The 9,596-nt window shown below is 43.5% G+C and overlaps 1 protein-coding gene across 1 annotated transcript in view; it reads right to left on the bottom strand.

The window, feature by feature from the left end:
* The window catches only part of LOC143033826 (uncharacterized), a 23,746-nt gene extending 20,894 nt beyond the window's left edge, over positions 1 to 2,852 (bottom strand). The window contains exon 1 of the mRNA XM_076199350.1: positions 2,715 to 2,852. The gene's annotated coding sequence lies outside the window, so the exon portion shown is untranslated. The remainder of the gene's footprint in view (positions 1 to 2,714) is intronic.
* Positions 2,853 to 9,596: the final 6,744 nt, after the last annotated feature.

Genomic DNA, 9,596 nt, shown 5'->3' with positions numbered 1-9,596 from the left:
GTGTGTGCGTGTTGTGTTCGTGTGTGTACGTGTTGTGTTCGTGTGTGTGCGTGTTGTGTTCGTGTGTGTGCGTGTTGTGTTCGTGTGCGTGCGTGTTGTGTTCGTGTGTGTGCGTGTTGTGTTCATGTGTGTTCGTGTTGTGTTCATGTTGTGTTCGTGTTCGTGCGTGTTGTGTTCGTGTTCGTGCGTGTTGTGTTCGTGTGCGTGTTGTGTTCGTGTGTGTGCGTGTTGTGTTCGTGTGTGTGCGTGTTGTGTTCGTGTGTGTGCGTGTTGTGTTCGTGTGTGTGCGTGTTGTGTTCGTGTGTGCGCGTGTTGTGTTCGTGTGTGTGCGTGTTGTGTTCGTGTGTGTGCGTGTTATGTTCGTGTGTGTGCGTGTTGTGTGCGTGTTGTGTTCGTGTGTGCGCGTGTTTTGTTCGTGTGTGTGCGTGTTGTGTTCGTGTGTGTGTGTGCGTGTTGTGTTCGTGTGTGTGTGTGCGTGTTGTGTTTTGTGAGTGTGTTGTGTTCGTGTGTGCGTGTTGTGTTCGTGTGTGTGCGTGTTGTGTTCGTGTGTGTGCGTGTTGTGTTCGTGTGTGCGCGTGTTGTGTTCGTGCTGTGTTCGTGTGTGTGCGTGTTGTGTTCGTGTGTGCGCGTGTTGTGTTCGTGTGTGCGCGTGTTGTGTTCGTGTGTGCGCGTGTTGTGTTCGTGTGTGCGCGTGTTGTGTTCGTGTGTGCGCGTGTTGTGTTCGTGTGTGCGCGTGTTGTGTTCGTGTGTGCGCGTGTTGTGTTCGTGTGTGTGCCTTCTGTGTTCGTGTGTGTCCGTGTTGTGTTCATGTGTGTGCGTGTTGTGTTCGTGTGTGCGCGTGTTGTGTTCGTGTGTGCGCGTGTTGTGTTCGTGTGTGCGCGTGTTGTGTTCGTGTGTGCGCGTGTTGTGTTCGTGTGTGCGCGTGTTGTGTTCGTGTGTGCGCGTGTTGTGTTCGTGTGTGCGCGTGTTGTGCTCGTGTGTGCGCGTGTTGTGCTCGTGTGTGCGCGTGTTGTGCTCGTGTGTGCGCGTGTTGTGCTCGTGTGTGCGCGTGTTGTGCTCGTGTGTGTGTGTGTTGTGCTCGTGTGCGCGCGTGTTGTGTTCGTGTGTGTGCGTGTTGTGTTCGTGTGTGTGCGTGTTGTGTTCGTGTGTGTGCGTGTTGTGTTCGTGTGTGTGCGTGTTGTGTTCGTGTGTGTGCGTGTTGTGTTCGTGTGTGTGCGTGTTGTGTTCGTGTGTGTGCGTGTTGTGTTCGTGTGTGTGCGTGTTGTGTTCGTGTGTGTGCGTGTTGTGTTCGTGTGTGTGCGTGTTGTGTTCGTGTGTGCGCGTTCACGTGTGTGCGCGTTCACGTGTGTGCGTGTTCACGTGTGTGCGTGTTCATGTGTGAGCGTGTGTGGATGTGTGTGTGGATGTGTGTGTGTGTGTGTGGATGTGTGTGTGTGTGTGGATGTGTGTGTGTGTGTGGATGTGTGTGTGTGTGTGGATGTGTGTGTGTGTGTGGATGTGTGTGTGTGTGTGGATGTGTGTGTGTGTGTGGATGTGTGTGTGTGTGGATGTGTGTGTGTGTGGATGTGTGTGTGTGTGGATGTATGTGTGTGGATGTATCTGTGTGGATGTATCTGTGTGGATGTGTGTGGATGTATATGTGTGGATGTGTGTGTGTGTGTGTGTGTGTGTGTGTGTGTGTGTGTGTGTGTGTGTGTGTGTGTGTGTGTGTTCATGTGATTCACATTGGTGTTGGACTCGTGACCGACAGCTATTTCCCTCCCGGAAGAGCTCAGAGCTCGTATGACCGATCTATGAGTAATGCTGTGACCTTACATTTACACACACCCAACTCCCCGCCCGCGAGAGTTGGAGTAACGACTCTAAGCGCAGCTATACTGAAATTATTTCAACCCTGGGCAGGATTCGAACCCGGACCGCCGTAGTGACAGTCAGGGACTACCAACCGCGCCACCGACTCGTGTGTGTGTGTGTGTGTGTGTGTGTGTGTGTGTGTGTGTGTGTGTGTGTGTGTGTGTGTGTGTGTGTGTGTGTGTGTGTGTGTGTGTGTGTGTGTGTGTGTGTGTGTGTGTGTGTGCGCGCGCTCGCTCGGGCGTTTGCTCAGACGTGTGCGCGTACGTGGTCGTGTGCGCCAACACATGTCCGTGTGTGTTAGAATGCGTGTGCGCGTTTTAGTCTGTGCATGCGTACGTGCTTGCTTGAATGCATGTGCTTACGTGTGTGCGTGTGCGTGTACGTGTGCACGTGAATATATGCGCGCGCGCATACCTAACGACGTTTTCCCGTCAAGCGCACGTTGATTAAGAGAGGGTAGTGACCAGAGTTTACAAACTATCTACTGTACGTTCGTTAATGTTTGTATAACTGGTTTGAAAACTACAATAAATGTCGACAAACCAGCTACGCACATTTTATAATTCTTCAAAAATCACAAACTGTCTTACCGGATGTTGATATCTGCTAAGATGCTGGTTTACAAGCAGCTCTGGAATTTTCGTTCACATTTCCTTCACATATTCATACACTCACAACAAAATTCAACTTGATACACTGTAAAATTGTGCAAACCATATTCCGACCATCTTTCATATACATGAAAAAAATAATAATAATAATAATAATAATAATAATAATAATAATAAAAAAAAAAAAAAAACAGACGATGACACTGGGCCCGGCTCAGCGGACAAGGGTAAAAACCTTCCATTCCTCACCTTCTCATTGTTTTCCACAATCGATTTTATCCCGCACACCTGGAAGACTAGCAGGGCCCTTATTACTTCTAACGTCGTCTTACTTTTGAAGGCTCTCTCATGATCGCAAAAGGTTAGGTCAAGTGGATCGAGGCTATGCTCATGTTTTATTTTGTGAGCGTCGTCGGGAGTCCCCGAAGTCCCAATAGATGGTCCACCGCCAACGAGAGATGCTGCCGCCGGTGTCGACTTGAACCGATAGATGGTGCATTGCTGGAGAGAATGCCTGTGAGCCAAGCGCAAGTTGGAGGCGAGAGAACGGCACAACCAGACGGTCCCCACGGAAGCCATAACTAGACTAGCCTGCACAGGGAAACAGCTACTCCAACTACCCGACGTCGGGGGCTGTACTTATATACGTCACAACGTTTCTTGGCTGTGATAGGTGGAATGAGGGGCTAGGTCTTATGACGTGTATTCTTTGGCGAATGCTATTGGTGGGTTTGGTAGGTGTGGGTTACATTCTTGATCGAACCATGGTCGATCTGTACATGCGCAATTCGGAAATCTAAAAGGGAACTGCCTTATAGATAAGAAACATAAGAGTGATTTCAGCATGTCTCGTGGCGGCAGTCTAGCGCATTGGTATTGATTTCTTACGTCACTGGCAAGGCTACCAACATCCTGCGCAACACCGTGTTGTTTTTCTTCGAATTATTTTTCAGTCATTGTTACATACCATATTAATTATTATTCTGAAATTCAATCAGCCGTTTTAAACATATATTTTGGTATGAATAATTCGTGGCAGTTGTTATGTGACATACACATGACCATTACAGAGCCACTTCTTGAATTCCAACCGTGACACCGTTTACCGCAGAAAATAAGTTCGCTCTTTAAGCATCATACTGGGTGCTTAGGAATAATTAATAACATGCTGAGAAATAATTAATAATAAATTCAGTATCATGAATATATTTTCAACCACATTTTAGACCATCAACCTAAGATTCAAATCGAGAGATAGGAATTAGGGAAAGGGTTAAAAAAAAGTTTCCAATAATATCGAGAACGACTCATGCTGTTTTTGCATGCCAAAAAAACAAAAACAAATTTTTTGCCATTATTCTGGCGCTTTACGACAGCGACAGACGATTGAGAAATATAGGACAAGGATTTTTCACATCAAAATGGTCAACAGCCACGTCATAAATCAAATGGTGAAATACTGACTTCAGCACTGACATTCTATTAGAATACAAGACACCCTGTCCTAGCAACATCTATTTCATGAACCTGTAGATATATGAATGAACCGAAAAATACAACTCCTATTTAAATTGGCTACAACATACTAATACTAACGCCCATTTATTACAGTATCGTGACCATGATTAGAATAGATATGCATTTATACCTGCTACTACTAACAACATAAACCTATACATTCAAGATCAAACAATCGCATGCATATTACGTTCGAAAAGAGATAAGCCAGGAAATAATGCAAGTCTTTTATTGTACTATTTGGAATTTTAATTCTGCCATCGTTTCTTCTGCCGTTGTGGTTCGTGATTGCGTGTTGGTTTAATTTACATATCTTGTTCAGTCGCAAGGAAGGGAGAGATTATTATAAGATAAAAGAGAGAGGTTATCGATTGTGCAAGAGTGACCGTATCAATTCTGAGGCGTAGACGTCTAGTCTAAATGAGCATCCCTTTGGTGGCATGTCTCGCGGGAGTCTCCCCTTTTCCATAGGTCAGCGTGAAATCCAGCTGTAGAGATTCACTGATCTCCCTATATCTCTCTCTCTATCAATTTATCTATCTATCTCGTGAGTAATGTCCTGGTCATGGCTAGGGGAAAAGGTCTTTCTAACTGGTATGAATCCCGTTACCTGGTTTTACACTCTCGTCTCCTGCCCAAGATCGGCAAGATCTCGAAACGGGACACAGAAGATGCCTTACCGTCACACCGTGGTGCCCCTTGGTTTGACATCTGGGAAATGAAACCATAAGTAAAACAGCGTGTGTGAATGACAGTATACCCAATCACCATCAAACTTTTCTATGACAATAACTTAATTCTTCCAATTAATACCACTAAAGTTCTTTAGCGATTGTTTGCCGGTTGGGGTAGGTGATCTCTGGAATCCCATAGGCTCATTTCACGTGTATCGACTTTTCGCCGTACGCCCCCCACGGCACGACATCGTGCCCTCAAATAACCATGGCTGTCTATAGACGCTTTCACATCTGGTTGTGGTCGTGACGTGTGAAAGCGACCATAGATACCCATGTCACAATCCACACGCCAAGCGGTGTAGGCCCAGTGGTGGAATTAAAGAACAATCCCGGTAGTAACATATACAACTGAGCACCCTTGTTCGTGATCCACTCACCTAACACGAAGAAGGGGCTAGAAAAGCCTCTAAACCTAAACTGGCTGGAGAGCCGCCCCAGCAAGGGCACTCAAATGCGGTATGGATAACAATAATATCAAACAACAATAACAGTGAGGGAGCAGCAGCAGCCCTAAAAAAAACAAAGTCCCTCTGTTGCACCCGCGCCCTGCAAAACATTACTGTGAATGGGGGGAAGACTCTACTAGCGACATTCTTGAGAACAGTCTACGGTGGTAACATCAAAACAATTGCCCGTTTTTTCCCACAGAAGGTAATAATCGCAGTCATCGACAATATCTACAAACCCAAACACATCAATGAGAGACTGCCCCGACCCACTAGGCGACGGTGCGTTCCCGAGACTATCTACCCTTACCAGCCACTAGGGCTGGGCGGGATCCGAGTACTGGACCCGAATCCACCGGATCCGACAAGGCAGGAGGGATCCGAGTACCAGATGTTGGTACTCGGATCCGCTGAGACGAGTACAAACGATTACTCAAGGATCTATTTTCCCTGTGGAGCCAAAATTCGTTATGACCACTATCTATACGAAGCATTACATTTATACCATACTTGATATTATCATTAATTAGTTACAAAGTCATATGTTGCAAATGAAATTACAATACAAAATAAACTATTATTTTCGGCTAGCGATACATGGCATACAATTTCAGTATTGCCATCGGCATCTCAAATTCTTCGGAGACTGATTGGCTGATGCGCTGTGACGTCACGACTGAACGACTGTTTTCCAAGGCAGGAGAACTGATCTCGCACAGACGAAGCAGCCTTAAGGAAAAGAACATCAATATGATTCTTTTCCTTAATAAGAATCTGTAAATATGATGTGTTCTAACAAGGTTGCTTCCCGTACAGGTGCCCCTGTTATTGTTGCATCTCGTTTTTTCCATACACTGAAGGAATACTTTTTGTGATATTATGTGATATTACTTTCCATCTATGAAGCAGAAATAATTACATTAGCTATTAGTAACATTTCTTCCCCTTACATGTGATCCTATTTATTTATTTTACTCTCTACATTGAAGGAATTACCGTTTGTGATATTGTGTGATATTATTTTAAATGTGAGACAAATAATTACTGTTAAGGAAATACCGTTTGTGGATATACCTGTGATATGAAAAAAATATATACTTTACTTTATTTGTTATTAATTTGACACAAAAAATACTATTTCCAAGGAACAATTTCCTGTACTATTTTTCCTTAAACAAAAAAAGCATACATTGCTGGTATACATGTATGCTGTATATTATATAGCTGTCAGTGAACAAATAAAACCAAAGGTCCTTAAAAAGTGTTTCAATTATACCACAAGGTTCACCCTAAATATGTTTTGTAACGTGCACCGTGTACAATCTTTTTTCGGTAGAGTATCACTGAACCGTAATATAACTAATGCAAACTTTTTTGTACATACATACATATACCAAGGCTTTTTCCCCCTTCCAAGGGAGGTAGCCAAAAAGGGAAAGGCATAAAAACACTCCCACCCATTTCATCCCTAAATACACTCCACACCCCTCCCACCCTTCCTCTCATCTGAGCACCTCCTGGATGACGGGTCATCCCTGCACCCTGCCCACCGCCCTGGGTCAGAAGCAGTGTCGCAAGACACAGTACATCCACAGCGAGGCCGCTTTTTTGTACAGCAGTAAATATGTAACAAATATAAATCTGTGTGCATAACTGACGTATTATAGTGGACAAAATACTTCAGCAGTCAGAGATAATTCAGCAGTCAGATAAAGATTCCTTGGTGTTCCTCTTGAGTGGGATTCGCCTAGTTGGTGTGGACTCGAGTAGATGTAGCTGTGGCGATTACCAATGCCAGGCGAATACCGCGCGACTGGGATCCGACAGAGGATGTCAGTCGGATCCCGCTCCCAAACGAATCCGTGGACTCGCGCTGCCAGTTCTCCGTGCTGAAGGAAGTACTCGGATCCGGATCCGAATCCCGCGGATCCGCCTGGCCAAGTACTCGGATCCGCGAATACTTAAGAACTCGGATCCTGCTCAGCCCTACCAGCCACCAATTTGACCCATACTGGAACGATTTGGACTACCTAGATACTTGGTTCTGAAATCCACCAACAATAAAAAAAATGACCCATGAAAGTATATGATCAACTTCAATTAAAATCTGGACCGCCCCGCCCGATATGTAATCCCAACGAGAAGCCTTAAAACAACTAAAATCAATATTTCAATTTGAAAAAGCCAGAGCTTAATCAACTTTGGCAGACGCCCCAAATTAAAAAAAAAAAAAAAAAAAAAAACACACAACTAACATTTAAAACCAATGTGGAAGTAGTCCACATTTCACCACCACTGTACCACAAAGAAGAAATAATAGAAAACAATATAATGATCAAATGTAGTAAGATTGTATTGATTTAAGGAAACCATAAATGGTACAAAGGTCAATGCTCACGCATTTATAGTGACCTTCAGACAACTACATCTTCCAAGCTCCCTAATCGTATGTTACCTGAAATATAAGGTAAATGAACAATATCCACGCCCACACCACTTGTTCAATTGCCAGCGCTTTGGACATATTAGAAAACGTCGCCGCCTAGAATGCGTATGTGCACAATGCTCGGCCCCTGCATATATTACCCCCATTTTCACATTCAGTCAAATGTATAAAGAAGATCACAAAACATGCTCTTGAAGACAGACCAGCAAACTCAATACTCTAACCCCGACTTCAGCCCCACAGAAAAGTCACTCTAAAGAAGTAAGAACCACACTAGTTGGTATGCGTTTAGGGTACCATTCAACACTAAAGGCATTATAACACTTGGTTAGTTTTCTTTCATTCTGCAATCAATCAGTGGTATCGCCCACCTCCAGCACTTTTTCCGCTGTAAAATTACTATGGCAAACTACTTTGTTTTTTCAACAATTTATATAGAATATCATTTGATATACTGGTGGGAAATAATTTTCCTCCAGCATATCAGATTTCTTCCCGCAAGCTACGGGCTGCAAATCTGCTCCAACAGTCGGAAGAAAAATAGTCCAGTGTGATAACACCTTAAGACAATTCTTTCTTCTTTTCCTGTTGATGTTTCCCATTTTCTTATGGGGTCGCCGTTCCTCGCTAGTCGTTTCCACTGGTTTCGGTCCATCACTTGCTCCTCCTCCAGATGTTTTTCCTTATATTAAGGTCCTCTTTCAGTCTGTCCTTCCAGCGCAGCTTGGGTCTCCCTTGCCTGCGTCTCCCCTGTACCTCCATCTCCACTCTCCTTCCTACGTAGTCTTCATCTCTTCTCTTCACATGGCCGAACCAATGTAATTTCCTTTCCTGCGCTTTCGCCGACGCCTCCACTACTTTCACAGTACCGCGGATACTATCATTCTTTATCCTATCTAACCTCGTCACCCCACACATCCATCTCAACATCCTCATTTCTGCGACGTCCAGCTTCCTTTCTTGTACCTTTATCAGTGCCCATGTCTCCGCTCTGTAAAACAACGCTGGTCTCATTACTGTCTTGTACACCTTTCCTTTTACTCTGGCACTTATCTTTTTGTCACAGAGCACCCAACACCTTAAGACAATACCAGTACAGAATATGCCTGGCCAGAGAATCAAATTACCTTTGATGCAACCATCATACAGAAAACCTTGAGCTCCTCATCTTTAACACACTAACTACTCCAATACAACAACACAATATATATTTCTTAAATTAACCATGGGTATTTCGGTGGCCGTAGCCGGTTATCTAGGAGCCGTAGGTCTCCTCAAAGAGAGACCTGAAGTAAAGGATTTATTTATTTATTTATTTTTATTATTATTTTTTCTTTCTTTTTCTGTGGATCCTTCTTTATGATCTGGACCCCTCTACCACGTACCTTACCTAAACATTTCCTCATCACCTACATTTTTTTTTTTTTTTTCTGATCTAACTGTAAGGTGTTCCTCAAACGTACCTCCAAGACTATGACACATTTTCATCTGCAACATTTCTTACTAGTGTGCCTTTACTATTTAAAACCTATATTGTTTTTTCTTCTTTTTGTTGTTCCACATTTCAATCTTTCCCCCTCATAAATAACTTTCCACCAGCTTCACTCCATGATACCCTTTCATGTTGGTTTCCGTTTAATCTAACTATATAATATTTTATTTTCCAAAGTACTTTCTATTTTGTCCTTTTCAATCTATATTTTATCATATTTATTATTTAGCTAACCAAAATATTTGTTTCTCAATCTGTTTGATTCGTTTAATTGTGTTACCAAGTTATTGTTATTTGAAATTTTGTCATTAATGCATATCGTAACACAAAGCATTTTATTTCCCGCGTCGCTCTTTCCTTTTTTTTTTTTTTTTTTTTTTTTTTTCCAAGGCGAGATATTTCACGTCTGCGAAGTATGAAATGAACAATACGGCACCTACATTTTTCCGCACACACACCTAACTTGATTATGAGTACATATGTTCGTGCCTG

This window comes from Oratosquilla oratoria, chromosome 2 (genome assembly GCF_046742065.1).
Source record: "Oratosquilla oratoria isolate Oo_2021 chromosome 2, ASM4674206v1, whole genome shotgun sequence".
Taxonomy (NCBI): Eukaryota; Metazoa; Arthropoda; class Malacostraca; order Stomatopoda; family Squillidae; genus Oratosquilla; species Oratosquilla oratoria.
This window is presented reverse-complemented; position numbering and strand designations above follow the sequence as displayed.